Raw genomic sequence first — 18,276 nt, 5'->3', positions numbered from 1 at the left:
ATATCATGCACTACAGCTAACTCACTGTAATAGTCACACAACATGCACTACAGCTACTATCACTGTAATAGTCACACGTCATGCACTACAGCTAACTCACTGTAATAGTCACACATCATGCACTACAGCTAACTTACTGTAATAGTCAATAGACATGCAGTATAGCAAACTCACTGTAATAGTCACACAACATGCACTACAGCTACTATCACTGTAGTAGCCACACGTCATGCGCTACAGCTAACTCACTGTAATAGTCACACAACATACACTACAGCTACTATCACTGTAATAGTCACACGTCATGCACTACAGCTAACTCACTGTAATAGTCACACATCATGCACTACAGCTAACTTCTGATTGCAGTAATTAACACCTTTAAACGTGTATTATTACGAGCATGGCATGGTTCATTTCACACCCTGTCGCTGAGAGTGCTGCTGAGTTGCTTTACATTACGTCAAAATTCTTGCAGCAGGAAATGCCTGTGATTGTGAGATGCCAGCCATTGCTCTCTGGTCTGAGACCTGGTTAAAGACTGTGGCTTCAGAGGGCATTGGTAGTTGCAGGCTGCCCTAAAGGTGCTCTCAGGAGACTAAAATCTGGTGCTCTCAGGAGACTAAAATCTTTCTCCAGTTGCTCTATTGAGACCACCAGGACTGTTTGGTGGATGACTTGCATGGAGGCCCACATTATAAGGTAGATGTCTGGCACTATTTCACCAGAGCAGTTACTTATATGTGCTAAAACTAATCCTAACCTTACCCTGCATCTAACCCCACAGCAGAAAAGGACCCAGAGCACACAAACACAACTCCAAACAAACACAATATTAAATCTCTCAGTTACTTAGGTTCATAGGTGTTTACTAGGCTAATAAACACAAAGACTTTTTTAAGCCTAGCCATGCATCCGAAATCCCTGACAAGTTCTAATACCCTTGATAAGTGTATGCAGGGACTTGGGAGGTGAAACATTTATAAGCAGGGGCCTGGGAGATGAACCATTTACATGTTGCCTGTGTCCATTAAAGACATAGGTGCCACACAAGGGATGAATTACCTGTTCTCCATCCAATTGTTCAAGTTACACTTGAATTGGGTTATGGAGAGAATCTGTTTCACATGGATGGGGAGCTGTTCCAGAGAAGGGGTAATCTCTGAAATAAATACCTGTATCTCCAGCATGTTCTATTTATATTACAGGCAAGGTTTAAGTCTTTAAAATGGGTAATAATGGTGTAGTTTGTTTTGCAGATATACAGGAGGTCCATCAGAGTGGAGTTTGACAAATGCCTTGTATTCCAAGCATAGCCTATAGGAGATAGAATAAAGCGATAGAGCCTTGAGGTGGCCTGCACAGGACATGTTTCTTATGCCATGTATTCTTTTAGTTAGGAACCTCTGTGGATCTTCCAGTTGTTGGATGTGCCTGGTTAGGTACACACCAATAGGGGCATTGTACTCGATGATAGGTCTGATGGAAGCTGAATACAATAGAACAGTTACCTCTTTAGACCAAGATGCCATACCTTTATTTATAAGTTGCACAACACAGAATGATTTTCTCTTTACTGTAAACACATGATGGTCAAAGGCTAGATTACCATCTATGCCTGTCCCCAAGCCCCTGATTACTGGTTCAATTCTTTAGAGGTGTGTTGTCATTATGATAGTTACCAAGGGTGGATGACTTCCCAAAGGATACTATTATGCACTTCTTGCCATTTATTTTTAGTCCATGGCTCTGACACAGCTATTTGTCTGTGTCAGCCCTTCATGGAGAACATCTGTCTTGGTGGGGGATCCTATGACTGCTCCTAATTTGCAATCATCTGCAAATTTAGTCAGTCAGAGTTCATTGACATTGGCTTTGATTTCAGAGAAGTAAGTGCCAAAAAGGAGTGGTCCTAGGACTGAGGAGCTGCCCTTACTCTAGCCCTAACCCAGGAAAGCTCACACATACACATTAACCATTATAATGTAATCTTGCACATTTTTACAACAACCCCTTTTTCAGTCAAACACTCATTTCCCTGCACACATCTACAATATATATAACTATCTTTTCTTCTTTCGGCTTTTCCCGGTTAGGGGTCACCACAGCGGATCATCTGTCTGGTCATGATTGGCAGTGAAGTTTTACGGTGTTGAGTTGCCAGCCTGGCACCCAACCTTTCACAGAAGGCACACACATGCACACACTCACACCTAGGGCCAATTTAGAGTGTCCAATCCACCTACGTCATATCTTTGGGATGTGGGAGGAAACCGGAGCACCCGGAGGAAACCCACATGACCACAGGTAGGACATGCAGACTCCACACAGAAGGCACCCCAGCCGAGAATCAAACCAGAGAACCTCTTGCTGTGAGGCGACAATGCTAACCGCTGCACCACCGTGGCTGCCCTACAATATATACAACTATAATTGACCATATTAGATTCACACAAATGAACAAAACATGTCTGTGTGGGTACTGTTTTTTTTGTATCCACACAAATGTGTTACCTAAATGAGCAGCCATTTGAATTACAGGTGAACACGTATGGATCATCTTTAGCTGTTTGGAGTGACAGTGTTTGGAATGAAAAAAAAGCTGATGCAGCTAATCAAAAATCTGCTGATTGAAGATACTGCATTTTTTCAGTGCAAGATTGTGATGCAGTGGGGATCAGAAATATTTGCCCTTTCTCCAATGTAATGTAGTCTCAGAGCTGGTATACACATATAGCAGGGGATCTAAGAGTCTAGGGGGCTTGCCCTAAAAAAAAAAAAAAAAAAAAAAATGATTTTGTTTTTGTCGAATCTTTGCAACCTGATTCAAAGTGCATTTAAATTATTGTGATTCCAACTGTATTAGTACTCTTTTAGTTCTATGGCAGGCATTTGAATGTCTATTAAAGACTCCTTTACTTTGTCAAATGTTCAGTTCATTGAAAGAGGGAGTCACTCTGAAATTGAGTATTCTGTTCATTAAATATTAATGATATTTGACGAAAGAAGATTGAATGCATGTGGGTAAGGTAAGGATTGAATGCACGTGAGTAAGTTAACCGTGGGATTGGAATATTAATGTTGAATCTTTCTGATATTTTTCTGATATGCTAAAAGTTTCTGCACTGGATGTAGAAATGATTGTGTGAGTGTATGTGGGTTAGGCTTAGTGTAAGAACTAGGTTAGAAGGCAGATTTAGTGTAGATTTAGTGTTGCCAGTGTTTCTGGTGTGTGTCTGATTGTCTTGTGTAGTGGTAGTATTACAGATACCGTTATTTTAATGTAATGTGCAGGATTAGGGTTAGGGATAGGGGCAGAGTTAGGCTTAGGGTTAGCATTAGGGTTAGGATAAGGGTTAGCACACATTTGTAAGGTGGCACAATGAGGCAATAACATTAGAACCAGCTCCTGTTTCCGAAATCTCTCCAGAAACCACCAGCATTTTCTCATTAGTGCAATGAGTTGTGTTCACCACATCATTGCTAGAGTTAGGGTTAGCATACCTCCAAGTCTCAGCACAAGGAAAGACAAAGCCTAAATAATGGGGGACAGAAACCCAAAAATAGGGACAGATTTTAAATATTGCTCTTATAAAGTTAGAAAGTTGTTAAAATAACAGGACTTGTGTTAGCATGCATTTTCTGAAAGATATAAAGTCTGAAACACAAATGCACATTATTATTTAGTGACTTCAATCCTCAAAGATTTGCCAGAAAACAACACACTTTCTGAGGAACAGACAAAACATAATGCAAAAATCTGAGCATTCTGTGAGCATTCTGTGAAAATCAGGACAGTTAAGAGGTATGAGGGTTAGCATTAGGGTTAGGGATAGTGTTAGGGTTCGAGTTAGCATTAGGATTAGGGTTAGCATTAGGGTTAGGGTTAAAGTTAACATACATTAGTAAATTTGAGAAGAACAACTGTAACATTAGAGGCAGCTTCAGTTTCTGACATCTCTCCAGAAACATCAGTGTTCTCACATAGCACAATGAGACCTATATTCTCCACATTGTCTAGCTTGCATTTCACTTACATTCAGTGTCTTTTTCTCATGTTTTTCCCCTCTGTTGACTCTGGAGTTCACAGGTCAGATTTCCTCTTTTACCCATAATACATTGCCATGTACTTCCATTGTTCATCCTCTATGTATCACATGCTGGTCCTGCCAGTATTTCTGTTGTAGAGTTTTTTTCCTTTTATGCTTGTTATCTCATGCCTACTGTACATCAAGACTGCTCCCCATCAGCTAATCCTATTCATTCCCCTATTCTGTGTACTTCCCAGTGAGGGCAAGAGTAGATGCCATGATATGTGCAACCTTATTGCTGGTTTGTGCCCTCACTACCATGCTGGCAATGATGATGTACTTGGTATGGCCCTAAACCCTTCACTGGTTGTGACAGACATGGCCTGCATCACTGTTGGTGGCTCTCAACTTTCTCATTCAGGTACATGCTCCTCTGCACCTAACAGAAAGACTTCTGTATTTGAGCCTACTGGCCAAATTCTACCCCAAACTGACCTATTCATTGTTGCTCATCCCCACAAGAGACTGCGGTATTAGACTTCCACTCCCTCCATCCACTGATTGGTATGCCTGTCCTCCCCTCACCAACCCCAGCAGATGTCTGAGCCACTAACTGTACTCAAATCACTTTCAATGTAGGCGGGGTTTTATCCCTACACACCAATGGGACTGGTTGTATCTCTGCTGTAAAGCTTACTTCCTTCTCTCTTCTTCTTGTGTCAAAATCTAACCTACATTTTCCCTCACTCAATCTTACTTCTAGAGTTTTATTTCTTGGTCCTGAGACAGTTTTTTCCCTAGCAGGATAAACAGTGTTTCCTAACTAAACTAGCACCTTTCTTTGCATTTCAGTTTTGCTCCATTCTGTGATAGGTTTTGTCTTATTAGTACCCTTTATATATGGCTATACACAGTTGTGTGTAGGTCAGAAACAGAGAATGTCCCAGAAAATTACTTTGGTGATCTAATGTTTATCAGATGGCAACCAGCATCTAGTAGAAAGACTTCACAAAAGAGAACCGGCTGACTGTTGCAAAAATTTTCAGAGACAAGAATAGGGGATTAGAGCTGTAGTGAATAAATTAGGCAGTGGTTATATACAGTAAAATGTAATGTTTGCATAAGTTCAACATTTGTCGACATTAGTACATACAAAATAAAAGTAATCTAAAATCCATATAAAAATCAAAGGTAGCAAACAAAAAATCATATAAATTGTTTACTCAGCTCTCATTAGGCCAGTCTTTGAATATAATACCCCCTTTGGGCCTTTGTCCCCCCTCCCCATTATTTTGGGCGTTGCCCAGAATTCCTGCACTTAGATATTGAGAGATATAATTTTTGAGCCTCAGAGTATGGAGTGAATTATGGCTCCCTATAGGAGCACTGGGTATCATCTTCCAGAAAGAACTTACTGCTGATTTTGGAGTGAAAATACACAAATACATTCAGGGTGTTTATCAGCCACAGAGGGCTGTTTGCTGTCTATAGTCTGTACCAGGATTTCAACCCACAGAAAATTCTGCCCTTAGTCCTATAGTTTTTGTTGTGTACCTTTCGCTATTTATGTAGTCAACATATGTCTAATGATTTATTTTACTGTTACTTTGTTATAATGAAACTTAACTTCATGGTAAGAACTTTAAATAAAAGTTAGTGTTTTCACTGCAATGCACAAGAGTAAGGCATCATTAAACACCAAAACGAATGCTGCTGTTATTATAAACTGACATAAAATGAAAAATAAAATCATCATTCATGCAGTATTTTATATTTAATTGGGATTTTGAATATGCCTCTTCTCCAACAAGGAAGCATTTATACATACAAATATATAGTCAGCTAATGAGAAGAAAATCAGCCCTTATAACCTCTAGTCTGCTGCGGAGAAAAGAATCTTCTCTTTTTTATAACAGCTGATTACGGAGCCGGATATTGTAGTGATAGAAAAGATTCAGGTTTACTTTTTAAATAATTCTTCAAATCGGAGTGTGCATGTGTGTTTGTGTGAATTTATGCACGTATATTTGTTAATAATATGCTCAGAGCTGGTATGTCTGTGTGTGGTGATAACAGGAGGTGCTTTTCTGAGTTTTGTTGCAGTCAGTATTTGGAAACATGTTGGTGTTCCAGGACATACCAGTGATTGGAATGATAATTGCTCTGCAATAAAAATGTTGCTTTGACAGTTAATAAAGCCTTTCCTCCTGGTGGAAGAGGTAGGAGGAAGTACATAAGTACACGTGAGAGAAATAGAAAGAGAGGTTATTAACAGTCATAATCGCACATAAGTGCTTCCCCTCCCTCATAGGCATGTGGCATTGTTGTATAGCAGAGAAAGCAGAACGTTGCATCTCACTATGAAATGCACTGTATGCTCTGTGATTTTATTTTAACTTTTTAGTTAGTTTCTCCTACTTATATTTTATGCCATTGGTGATGAAATATTAGTGCTTCGCGATTGCGAGTTACTTTCCTACAGCTCTACCATGCAATGCCTTCATGAAAATAATATTTTTTGCAGGTAAACAAACTGCACAGAATCAGTGGTGATGTTAAGTAAGGGCTGTTAGCAATGAAATATGCAAGAATTTTATTTTGGACTAGCACGAATACAGTTTAAAAGACAGCATGAGTTCTATATTACATAGTTTCAGTACTACACCTCAGAGCTGGTTTGTCTTGTTTACTAGTGCACCATTCTTAGCTGTGGTACCCAGCATTCCTGGCATTCTGCGAAGGAGTACTGTATGTTCTTTCTGGTTTTCACTTTAAGTAACAAGTTACTAAAGAGGTATTCAGCTTAACCACGTAATAGTTTCTTGTCTGTTGATATATTGTACACAGGCACATTTCCAGAATGTTGTCATCCCAAAGAATGTTTTTCTGGTATGCTTTGAATATGTAAGACTGTTTTTAAAGCTGAGAACATTTTGAATGAAAACATATACTTAAAGCAACACTTTTGTGAAAAGAACATTTTCTAATATCAGATTAGGGTTAGTGCATCGGTCCTAGTAACGAGGCTGAGATGTGAATTAACATTGTGCCGCATGGTTATGACAGCTGTAATGAGATGATACGTGACACCTATGAATGAGAAGTATATGAAATGTGTAATCTACAAGTGAGAAACATCAGCACATTTTTTATTTTATTTTTATTTTCTGCTGTGGTGCCCTTTTGACCATCAAGCCCCCTTCCCTCTTCTCATTTGGAATATTGTTTCTTCCTGACATGACAGACCTATGGCTCATTCATTCCAATGAAAACAAGGGCCGAGATGTCTTGGAATGATGCTAACTATGTATGGGATCATTTTTTTCCTTAGGCCCGAGCATCTTTTGCATAGTGGGTCTTAGGGGTTGGAGTGCAGTGGACATGATCATGATGTGCACAGACACCTTCCCATATATGCAGTCAAATGGTTATGCCTCACTTTGTAGACAGTACAGCCATGTGATCCCTCATCTGCTCACCAGGGATTCTACCACAGGGAGTACAAGTACATGACCCAGTTCCCTGTCCATAAAAATAGGCAAAGTGGCTTAAGGACATCACTCCTGTCCTCCCCAATGCCAGATCTACTAGATGCCAGAGTCACTACTGACTGAACTTGAATCCCCTGTGTCACAGCTAGAGTTATACCCCTTTAAACCAGTGGAGTTAGCAATGTCAATATTTGGTGTCATACCATTTGCAAATGAAAACACTTCCTCCATTCCACAAAGTAGTGTAAATCAAATACACATTTAGCAACTTTAACCAAAAAAACTGGAGATGAGTACTGAAAATTAGCGACATTTTATTTACTAGTTAGAAAAATTAACAACTCCTCTGCTGTACCTTGTCCTAACTTTGTGAAAACATTAAGAAACATAGCATGGTGGCATTATGCTTGTTACAGAATTCTTAACATTAAACTTGCTGTTTCAACTATTTAAAACCACATTTTTGAAAGTTTTTAATGTATGATATGTGTTTTAATATAGGTGTGTACAATGGACATATTTTTATTTGGAAGTTTTTGTAAAACTTGGTCCTCATTCTTTGGGAAAATTATAAATAGTCCTTCCTTTTTCAGGACATAAGATTTAGAATCTAGTGATTGGTGTACTTTTGCAGTGTTACTTTGTGACCCTGTACTGAGATCTCCGCGGAGAAGTGCCAGTAATCAGCTGTCACTGTCTTGAGTCACAGCACCACCCTTTGTCTTTGTTCATTGTGACCGCATTTGTTTCTCTGTTATATAAAGATAAGTGAGAAGAGAGACATTAGGGCCTATTGAAGGGATAGTCTCCATTTTTTAAGAATGACTGACAATAATATTCTGTCTTCTGGGCATACCTGAGACTGCATGTGTGCTTTACTGTTCTGAACATTTGTACACACTGTCATACTTGTGTATTTTGACTGCTTAGAGTAGACTGAATTGACATTTAGGTAGTGACAGGATTTTTGCAACTTCAGCCAGACGTGTTAATATCGTAAACATGCAGTAATTCCTTCTGCAGTAACACTGCTGTTGTTACAGTATTTCTAGTTCTATGATCTGCTATTGCTGGGATTAGTCTGAGCCCCAGGTTATACTGTAAGAGTTGCAAGGCCAGTGCATTATGTGCATTACTGCTGGAACTGTTAGATAAGAACATTCATCCTGTTTTGCTTTGTTTTACTATATTCTAGCGTATATGATAGCTCTGAAGAGTTTTATTTCCTACAATATCTTGAATGTTACAGTGAAATAAGGTAATGTAATGTTAATTAATATTGTTGTCATATGATGGCATCTGATGTAGAAACAAAACTCAGCTGTTTCACATGTACCTCAGACATACTGAATTGTCTTTGTTATATATCAAACATAAAGTCCAAAGGAAAAAAAAAACTTAAATCGCACAGCAGGTTATTAGTTCTACTGGGAAAGGTACACAAACTTGTCTAATCAGAACTTGTAGTCCTTTGAGCACATTGTATAATTTTGTCTTGTTTCTATTCATTGCGTCCTGCGTAAAATTCTTTATACATCGTATGTAAGTGAATCTGTATTATTTTTGTTAACGATGTCTGGGTACATCGTATATAAGTGAATCTGTATTATTTTTGTTAACAATGTCTGGGTACATCGTATGTAAGTGAATCTGTATTATTTTTGTTAATGATGTCTGGGTACATCGTATGTAAGTGAATCTGTATTATTTATGTTAACGATGTCTGGGTACATCGTATGTAAGTGACTCTGTATTATTTTTGTTAACAATGTCTGGGTACATCGTATGTAATTGAATCTGTATTATTTTTGTTAACGATGTCTAGGTACATCGTATGTAAGTGAATCTGTATTATTTTTAACGATGTCTGGGTACATCGTATGTAAGTGAATCTGTATTATTTTTGTTAACGATGTCTTGATACATCGTATGTAAGTGAATCTGTATTATTTTTGTTAATGATGTCTGGGTACATCGTATGTAAGTGAATCTGTATTATGTTTGTTAATGATGTCTGGGTACATCGTATGTAAGTGAATCTGCATTATTTCTGTTAACGATGTCTGGGATTCATTGACAATTGTGCAGTGCTTATTTTTGAGGAGGAAGCTGTGCAAAATGACACATTGCTAATCAGACTTGTAGTGTAGCCATTGAAAAGTGTCGGCAGGCTGAGTAAAGGACCACAAAAATAGGGGAGAATAGAGCTAACAGGTTAAGTTCTAGGCTGCCCAATGTCTGTAGCACAGTTACCATAGGACACGTGACTGACATTACTTATGTCAAAGATAGCACAGTCGAGTGAATGCATAGTTATCTAGTCAGTGTAATGCCACAGATGCATTTGATGCTTATCCAGTACAGAGAAAGCACCACAGCGGCCATCCGACCAATCACTGTGGATATACAGCCATCAGACCAATCACTGTTGATATACAGCTGTCAGACTGATCTCTGTGGATATACAGCCATCAGACCGATCACTGTAGATATACAGCCATCAGACTGATCTCTGTGGATATACAGCCATCAGACCGATCGCTGTGGATATACAGCCACCAGACTGATCACTGTGGATATATAGTCGTCAGACCCATCACTGTGGATTTATACTCATCAGATCGATCACTGTGGATATACAGCCATCAGACTGATCGTTGTGGATATACAGCTTTCAGATCGATCACTGTGGATATACAGCCGTCAGACCAATCACTGTGGATATACAGCATTCAGACTGATCACTGTGGATATATAGCCATCAGACCCATCACTGTGGATATGCAGCCATCAGACTGATCAAAGTAGATATACAGCTGTCAGACTGATCACTGTGGCTATACAGCCATCAGGCCTATCGCTGTGGCTATACAGCCATCAGATCAATCGCTGTGGATATACAGCCATCAGACTGATCACTGTGGATATACAGCCATCAGACCAATCACTGTGGCTATATAGACAAAGTACCAGTCCTGTTCATCATATGAACAGGAGAGGCAGCAAGCAGGGGAAAAACACACAAGGATTATTCTAGGGTAGGAATCACGGGGGCAGAAAGGGTAATTTTTTTTATTTTGAGGAGGAGCTCCTCTTTTCATGTAAATAGTAAAGAAGGAAAGGTGGGGACGGCAGTGAGGGAAGGTTATGAACGGATTAAAGGAAGAAGAGCAGGTGTTGGGGCAGGCAGAGAAATGTAAAATACAGTTTCAGTCAGATTGGGGCAGTAGATTCACAAAAGGTAGACAAGACAGTTTATGAACTCAGTCATACAGTGGGTGGACATATTATGATGGAGTGAGTTACACAATGAAATAACAAAGGGAGAAGGACACATGTGGGAGGGAAATGATGGGATGGGGATAAGCTAGGGCCTTGGGATGGCTAGATGTGAAGTTGCCCTGAGTGTGGTCGTAATGACATGGTTTTAAACAACCCTGTGATGCAACAATCTACCCTTGTACACTTCTTTATTAATAAAATCTTATCATTTAAAACTGAGCGGTCTGCAGACTTATTGAACAACTTCTGAAGCCTTATTATTAAGATGGTTATGAGCATAAAAATAAATAAATAATTTCCAAACAACAAGTAAAACACTCAAGATGCTCTGGCAGAAACATTAATAACGATATCTTCAGCTAACCATGAGGGTGCTGTTTGCCACATAGCTACAATATAGCCATTTGGTTGGGCCAATTCAGTGCTAATTTTTCTGAAGTCAGCATTCCTAACAGATAACCTTTCTCTTTCTGTGCCATATGGTTCTCAGATACATTATAGCAAAATGTTGCACATGGAGGAGAATACAGGAATGTTACAGTAACAGCAACACTGAAGACCGACATTATGTAAATGAAGAAACAAACATTAAGTACAGAGGAGCTTGCCATTGTTGATTTTGTGATGGATAGGGTGGGTACTATTTTGCAAAAAGGGTTAATATTCATTCTGGCTTCTTTTATAAACTATTTTCAGATTTTTAGGGATAATGAAAACAATTTTAAGAAAGCTGAGAATTAAATTCTTTTGCACTAAATAATTTATATTACAAATAAATACCGACTTGAGTTTTGAGCCTACAATAGCTGTTGACTTACTGAATCTTTTACATTCTGAGAGACCAGAATAATCAATAAATGTTAGAAGCAAATTACTGAAAATTAAACCTGTATTTAAACTTATATACAAAAAAACACTTGAGAACTACCAAGGAAAACTGAACGTAAAAACGAAGCACAACAAAAATATCTTGGGTTTGAATCCATGGCCTGTCAAACGCTATAAAGTAGTGTAAAGCTTTAAAAGCAAGACTTTAATAAATGGAGTGATTGACGATCTGATAAAGGCCAAGAGGCGAAAGCGCTTATCGGATGTTTTCAGCTCACCTTTGTGGATAATTTTGCTTGTATGGCATCTATTTTAATTATTTTATTAAAGTCTTGCTTTTAAAGCTTTTACAGCATTTGACAAGCCGTGGAGACAAACCAAAGATATTTTTGTTGTATTTAAACATATGACAACAAAAATTTACATTTAATCCTACATGAAACAATTTTGTGATAGGGCTGCACAAACTAGTGACAAACTAACAAAAATATGACATGTACTGCATCATAAGTCAAAGCTGAATACAGCTTTGACTTTTTTAATTATATTAAAAAAGGAATCAAATAATTGTTTTGTGAGTAACCAATTCTCTTACATATCCATGTAAGCCACACTTCTGATGCTTAGATAGATCAAATCCAAGGTCATAGCAGTACCATGCAAAGGAAATGTATGACTTTTCCCAGGTATTTCGTATCAATGGAATTTATTTATTTATTGTCATTTCATTATCATGCTAGTGTGACTGGGCTTAAAAAGACTCGTTTTAAGGGGAGGCCTGGGGAGAAATGCTCCAGTACAAAAATACCATCTAAAATGAATGAGTACACTTGTTGAGAGTTATAAAACAACACAGAGTCATGAAAGATAACAGTACAAAGTGTAAAAGAAAGAAAGAAAAAATATACAGTACAATTTTGAAATAATGAAATATGATGCCATTTTGTGGTAATGTCTCATAACGCTATAGTTATACTTAGTTATAGGGAAAAATGAGGAGAATAAAATATAAGATGAAAAATTAGAAAGAGTATTCAGTACTGTATATAAACTACTGAATAAAAGCTGTGAAGCAGGTTGGTAGAATGATAATAAGAAAAGAGAAGGTGAAGTGAGAAAGGTAAGAAAACATAAAATAAAGCAGGAAAAAATAAGTGTAAAAGTACTGAGAGGCAGAAAAGGAAAAAAAAATCTATACTAGAGAAAGTGAGTATTATAGATGAGGAAAGGAATAGAATAAGGGCTGGGAGTGTGCAAGGATGTCTAGTGACATGTAAGAAGGTGAACAGAGTGCGGGATGAGGAAATAGAAACTGGAATCCATGTTCTGTATGACATTTGAGTTCATTGAAGTAGTACTTTATGAGTTCTTACTCTTAGGATGTGTTAAGCTAAGTCGGTTTAATCAAAAGATGAACATGAACCTGCGCAGGTATTCAGCAGTTACTGATTTAAATGTGTTTTAAATGAATTTCACTTGCTGATTTGTTTCTAAGAGACACAGAGAGAGAGAGAGAGGAATGGAGTTCAATGCGTTTGTTCTTTCTAGAACTCTAAGTGGTTTATCTTCTAATCTCATGCTTGTTGAAGTTGCATGTTGTGTCACTTTGTTCAATTTCTGGATTGTTCAGTATTGCAAATGTATTAAAACTGTAATTGAAATCACTGTACCTGTATACAATTCATTGTTATTGCAAAGACTAACTTTAAATAATCCACACAACTGGACAGACTTCGCTTTTAAGAAGGCCAAAGATGTTTAGTTACAGTGATGCCTGTATAACATCTTGAGATAAGCTCCTTATTTATTCATGCATTTATTTATTTATCTATTTACTTATTTGGCATTTGACTACCAAGAAAGTCTGACTGAGTCATGAGGTACCCATTTTCAGTGGAGGCCTGGGCAAAAAAGTTCCAGATACATATGGTTAACATAATGACAAACTAGACAGACATAATAAAGACATAACATTCAAACACAAAATTTGAAAAACTGCACATTAGTTTATCAGAATAAAAACTAAACAGACATAATAAAATCATAGTGTTCAAGCATACATTATATGGAAAGCCTGATAATAGGAAGGTTCAGCATTATTTACATAATATATGATTATCACAACAATTACTAATATTCTAGAGGTCATGAAATATGGTAACAGATTATATTGGTGAAGGCATAGGATGGTATGAATAGAGAAGGGTAGGGTGTGATAGAGGAGATATTAGGAATAGATGTGGAAAAGGTATGAGTGTAACTTCAGGAGAGTATGTGTACAGAAATGGATAGTAGTGGGAATAGAAACAGCAGAGGTAGTAAAATGTACAAGAGTACATCAGCCTAGGCTCATACAGGAGCAAATCCAAGCTTTACTGAAGTATTCTTTTATAGAGGTTATGAAGGAGTGCGGGTTAGTAGCAGTTTTGATAATTAAAGGAAGGGAGTTCCATAGTTTTGCCACAGAACAGGAGTAAAGGCTTAGGCCTGTGGTTTTGTTAAGTTTATAAGTTGTGAGTAGATGTTTGTCTTCAGATCAGAGATGTTTATTTGAGATATAAAAGCTAATTAATGGGCTAAGACCAGGACAAGTTAGTGGGTTTTGAATGATTTGTATAACATAGTAATTTGTACATACTGGAGGTGGTGGGTGAGTTCAAGACATCTTAGGGAATGTAAGACTTTAAAGCGATGAGTTAGAGGGGTTGCATTTATAGCAGCTTTCTATTTTTTTTTTCCTTAGGGAGGTCTATAGGTTAGTTAGAACTGGGGCCCCATACAACAGTGAGCAAGAGGTAGGTGTTTGCCAGGGTAAATTTGGTAGCTGCTGTGAGGAAGTTTTTATTCCTGTATAGCATGCCTAGTTTGTGGTGTTTTTTTATATTGTTTTGTATGTGTAGGTCAGACCTTGAGATTATCGTCAAATGTGACACCTAGTAGTTTGGTGTAATGAAACAATTCAATTTCACTATTGTTGGCTGAAAAGATCTTGAAGTTTGTTTTGTTGGAGTTATGAGGTTTGTGGGTGAAGAGAAGGAGCTATTTTTTGGGGGGTTCAGTAGGAGTTCAGCAGGCCAATTTATAGGTCAATTTATTACTGAGAGCAATCACTTTATAGCCAGAACAAAGCAATTGACATAGAGATGCAAGTAAAACAGGTTTTCTGTCATTTCCTGAGACTAAATACCTGGTATATGCAGTATAATCTACTGGTGAACCAAAAGGGGAAAGCAGCCAACTACTATTTCACAGAGAAGGCATGTATTTAAGTGATTTAAGTTAATACTCAGCAAGATTCTTCATGATAAATATGCTTACATGTAACGACAAATGTCTCAGTAATGTAGGGGTAGGGCATTGTGAAAGAGATCCTGCAATATTGGGGTCAGATGTAGTGACTACAGGTTCTTAAATGAAAGAAAGAAAAAATAAATTTTACTAAGGTGTAGAATTATATTGTGGCAATAAAATTAATTCTAATTATACAAAAATGCGATGGAGGAAAGACAACAGTAAGTCAGAGCAAGAGAAAAAGGGTGACACGCTTTGGAACAAGATCCCAATCTACATCAGGCAGAGCTCCTCGCTAACAATCTTCAAAAGAAACCTTGACGAGTGGATGGGAAACAAAAAGTTTACCCCGGGGATCACTTCAGTGGCTGTGGTGGACAGAGGCACTGGGAATTAATCTAAGGGGGCAGCGAAAGCCAACACATTCTGGCTAGGCTTATAAATGCCTTCGGGCAGATAGCCTAGTACCTTCCTATGAACATATGAACCTATGAGCATCAGTTCAACAAAGTTTATTAAATATTTACAAAAGTCATTTATTCTTTGTAAAAAGGGTTTAACTTATGGTACTTATGGTCAATATAAGGCAGAAGTGATTTGTTTTCAAACTGACCATATAATTTGGAAATGTGGATTGTTGTACTTTACTTAAATGTAGAACCCCTTTATACAGTGTATTCAATTCTGGTATTATGATTTTCATTTTACAGAAATATTCTTTAGAAGCTTCTGTCTGTAGAGACTATGTATTAAAGTTTTAATTGGTTTCTTGGAGTTTATCTTAAATACAAAGTATTCTGAATTTATTGAAAACATTTATTTTTAAACTTTTGGCACATTACTGGCAAGGCAACCCTAATGTTGAGTAACACTAATGTCACTTTAGCAAGGTTGTAGGTACAACTTTATTCTGAGTCAGTAATTGAACTAATTATTTCTGACTGTGTCTGTGTCTGCATGGGTACACTGCTTTATCAGACGATTTACACTTGGAAGCGTACTATTGCAAAAATTGATTTTTTTTTTCACTAGTTCAAACAGAAGTGCATTCTTACTCCCTGGAAATACTGAATTTCTGAATCTAGCTCTTGAGGTAGACAGTTGTTCTAACCTAACAGTTAAAATTATTAACAAAAAATAGAAACATTTAGTCTACCTAGTTGTGTGAAAGCAGGGAATACTCTTACACATAAACTGACTTCATTTCTTCTTCTCAGTCTTTGTCCCTTTTCATTCAAATCAGATTATATCTTTTTCCAAACAATCTACTCACTGGGGTTGAAATGAAATATAAATAAATAAAAATAAATAAGTACATAGCTGAATGAATAATCGGATAAACAAATACATTTATTTATTTATTACATTTGTTTACTGGAAAAGTCTGACTGTGCAAATGCCCATTTTCAGCGAAGGCATGGGGAGAAAATTTCCACAGACAATTAGTAACATAATGTAAATTTTACAGTATAAAGCATTCATTTCTGTAAAATATCAAGTAAATATGAAGTTACAATAAAAGAAAAAGAAAAGATATGTACAATGGGTAGAATCTTAGCTAGACACATCATATAGATACCCTTTTTGTAATTCAGTTGCATTTCAAAAATAAGTTTACAGAATGGTTACATTATAGAGAGTAGTCTTATACAATGGTAACAATATAGAGAATAATCTTATACAATGTTTACATTGTAGAGAATAATCTTATACAATGTTTACATTGTAGAGAATAGTCTTATACAATGGTAACATTATAGAGAGTAGTCTTATACAATGATAACATTATAGAGAATAGTCTTATACAATGGTTACATTATAGAGAATAGTCTTATACAATGGTAACATTATAGAGAATAGTCTTATACAATGGTAACATTATAGAGAGTAGTCTTATATGATGGTAACATTATAGAGAATAGTCTTATACAATGGTTACATTATAGAGAATAGTCTTATACAATGGTAACATTATAGAGAGTAGTCTTATACAATGATAACATTATAGAGAATAGTCTTATACAATGGTAACATTATAGAGAATAGTCTTATATGATGGTAACATTATAGAGAATAGTCTTATACAATGGTAACACTTATGAAAGAAGTAAGCGTGAGAGAATGTTAGAAGAAGGAACAGGACAGCAAAATACAGAAGGTAAGAAGCAGAAATTCAAGAGAATGAGAAAGTTAGCAGTGTATGCAAATAATAGATGGGCAACATTTGTTATCAAATAAATATTCCAACAGTTGATTAGAAGTACTATATTCATATAAAAATTGATATTTCTTCAGGAGTAATAAGAGCAGCAACAGATCTGAAAATAAAAGTGGATAGAGGAGGTGTTAACCTGGACATGTACATATGCAGAGCCATGTACTATTAAAGTCATTTTTCAGTAGTATTTTAAAGCTGGATTTGATTGAGTCTGGTAGCATATTCCACATTTTTGCTACATGGCTGAAATAAAGTGAATGTCCAGCAGTATTATTTGTTTTGGTAACTGTTAGTAACGTTTTGTTTGTAGAGCGAAGTGATCGATTATTGGCATAGGATGTTATTATGTTTTGAATGGATGGTATCTTAAGTGGATGGTGACGTATTCTGTGGCCATTATCAATTGATTATAAGTAAGTAAGTTGGGTAATTCTAACTAGAAAGGTCTTTTAGTGAGATACAGTGGTGAGACCTATATGTAGAGTTAGTTGCAAACTTTGCTATTTTGTTATAGCATGATTCAAGCTTTTCAAGGTCAGTTTTTCTGAGGTGTGTGAGAATGGGTGATGCACAGAGAAGGGAAGAAAGAAGACGAGTTTTTGTGACAGATATTCTAGTACTGCTGGTAAGTAAATGTTTATTTCTATATAGCATTCCGAGTCTTTTGTGAACCTTTTTGATGGCATTTGCTGTGTGTAGATCAGATCTCAAGCTGTTGTCAATTACCACACATACTAGTTTGAACTGCTCATCTGAGGTAATTGTTGTGTTATTGGAAACTGTAATAATGAAAGAGGAAGTAGGATCAGATGATCCAGAAGGCTGGAAGATCATCAGGTTGGATTTTAGTAGGATTTAAGATGAGCTGAACATCAAACAGCCAGGTTTTAATGGCAGAAAAGGATCTTTGTGTTATATTTTGGAGCTGTAGTATGCTGGTGGCAGAACATAAAAGTGTTGAATCATCTGCATATTGGATTAAGGTGGCTGAAGACACAGCAGTCGTAAGGTTATTGATAAATATACTGAATAAAAGGGGACCAAGTATAGATCCTTGTGGCACACACAGTGTGACAGGGAGGAGGGGGGAGCAATCTTGCAACCATTTCACTGCTTGTTGACGTCCTGTTAGCTA

The 18,276-nt window shown here is 37.0% G+C and overlaps 1 protein-coding gene across 4 annotated transcripts in view; it reads left to right on the top strand.

The window, feature by feature from the left end:
• SLCO4A1 (solute carrier organic anion transporter family member 4A1) overlaps positions 1 to 18,276 on the top strand; it is a 921,682-nt gene that overhangs the window by 52,015 nt on the left and 851,391 nt on the right. The window lies entirely within an intron of this gene.

The sequence above is a fragment of the Protopterus annectens genome, chromosome 12.part0 (assembly GCF_019279795.1).
Source record: "Protopterus annectens isolate FY-2018-M chromosome 12.part0, PAN1.0, whole genome shotgun sequence".
Taxonomy (NCBI): Eukaryota; Metazoa; Chordata; order Ceratodontiformes; family Protopteridae; genus Protopterus; species Protopterus annectens.
Note: the sequence above shows the minus strand (reverse complement) of the source record. Positions and strands in the feature narration are given on the sequence as shown.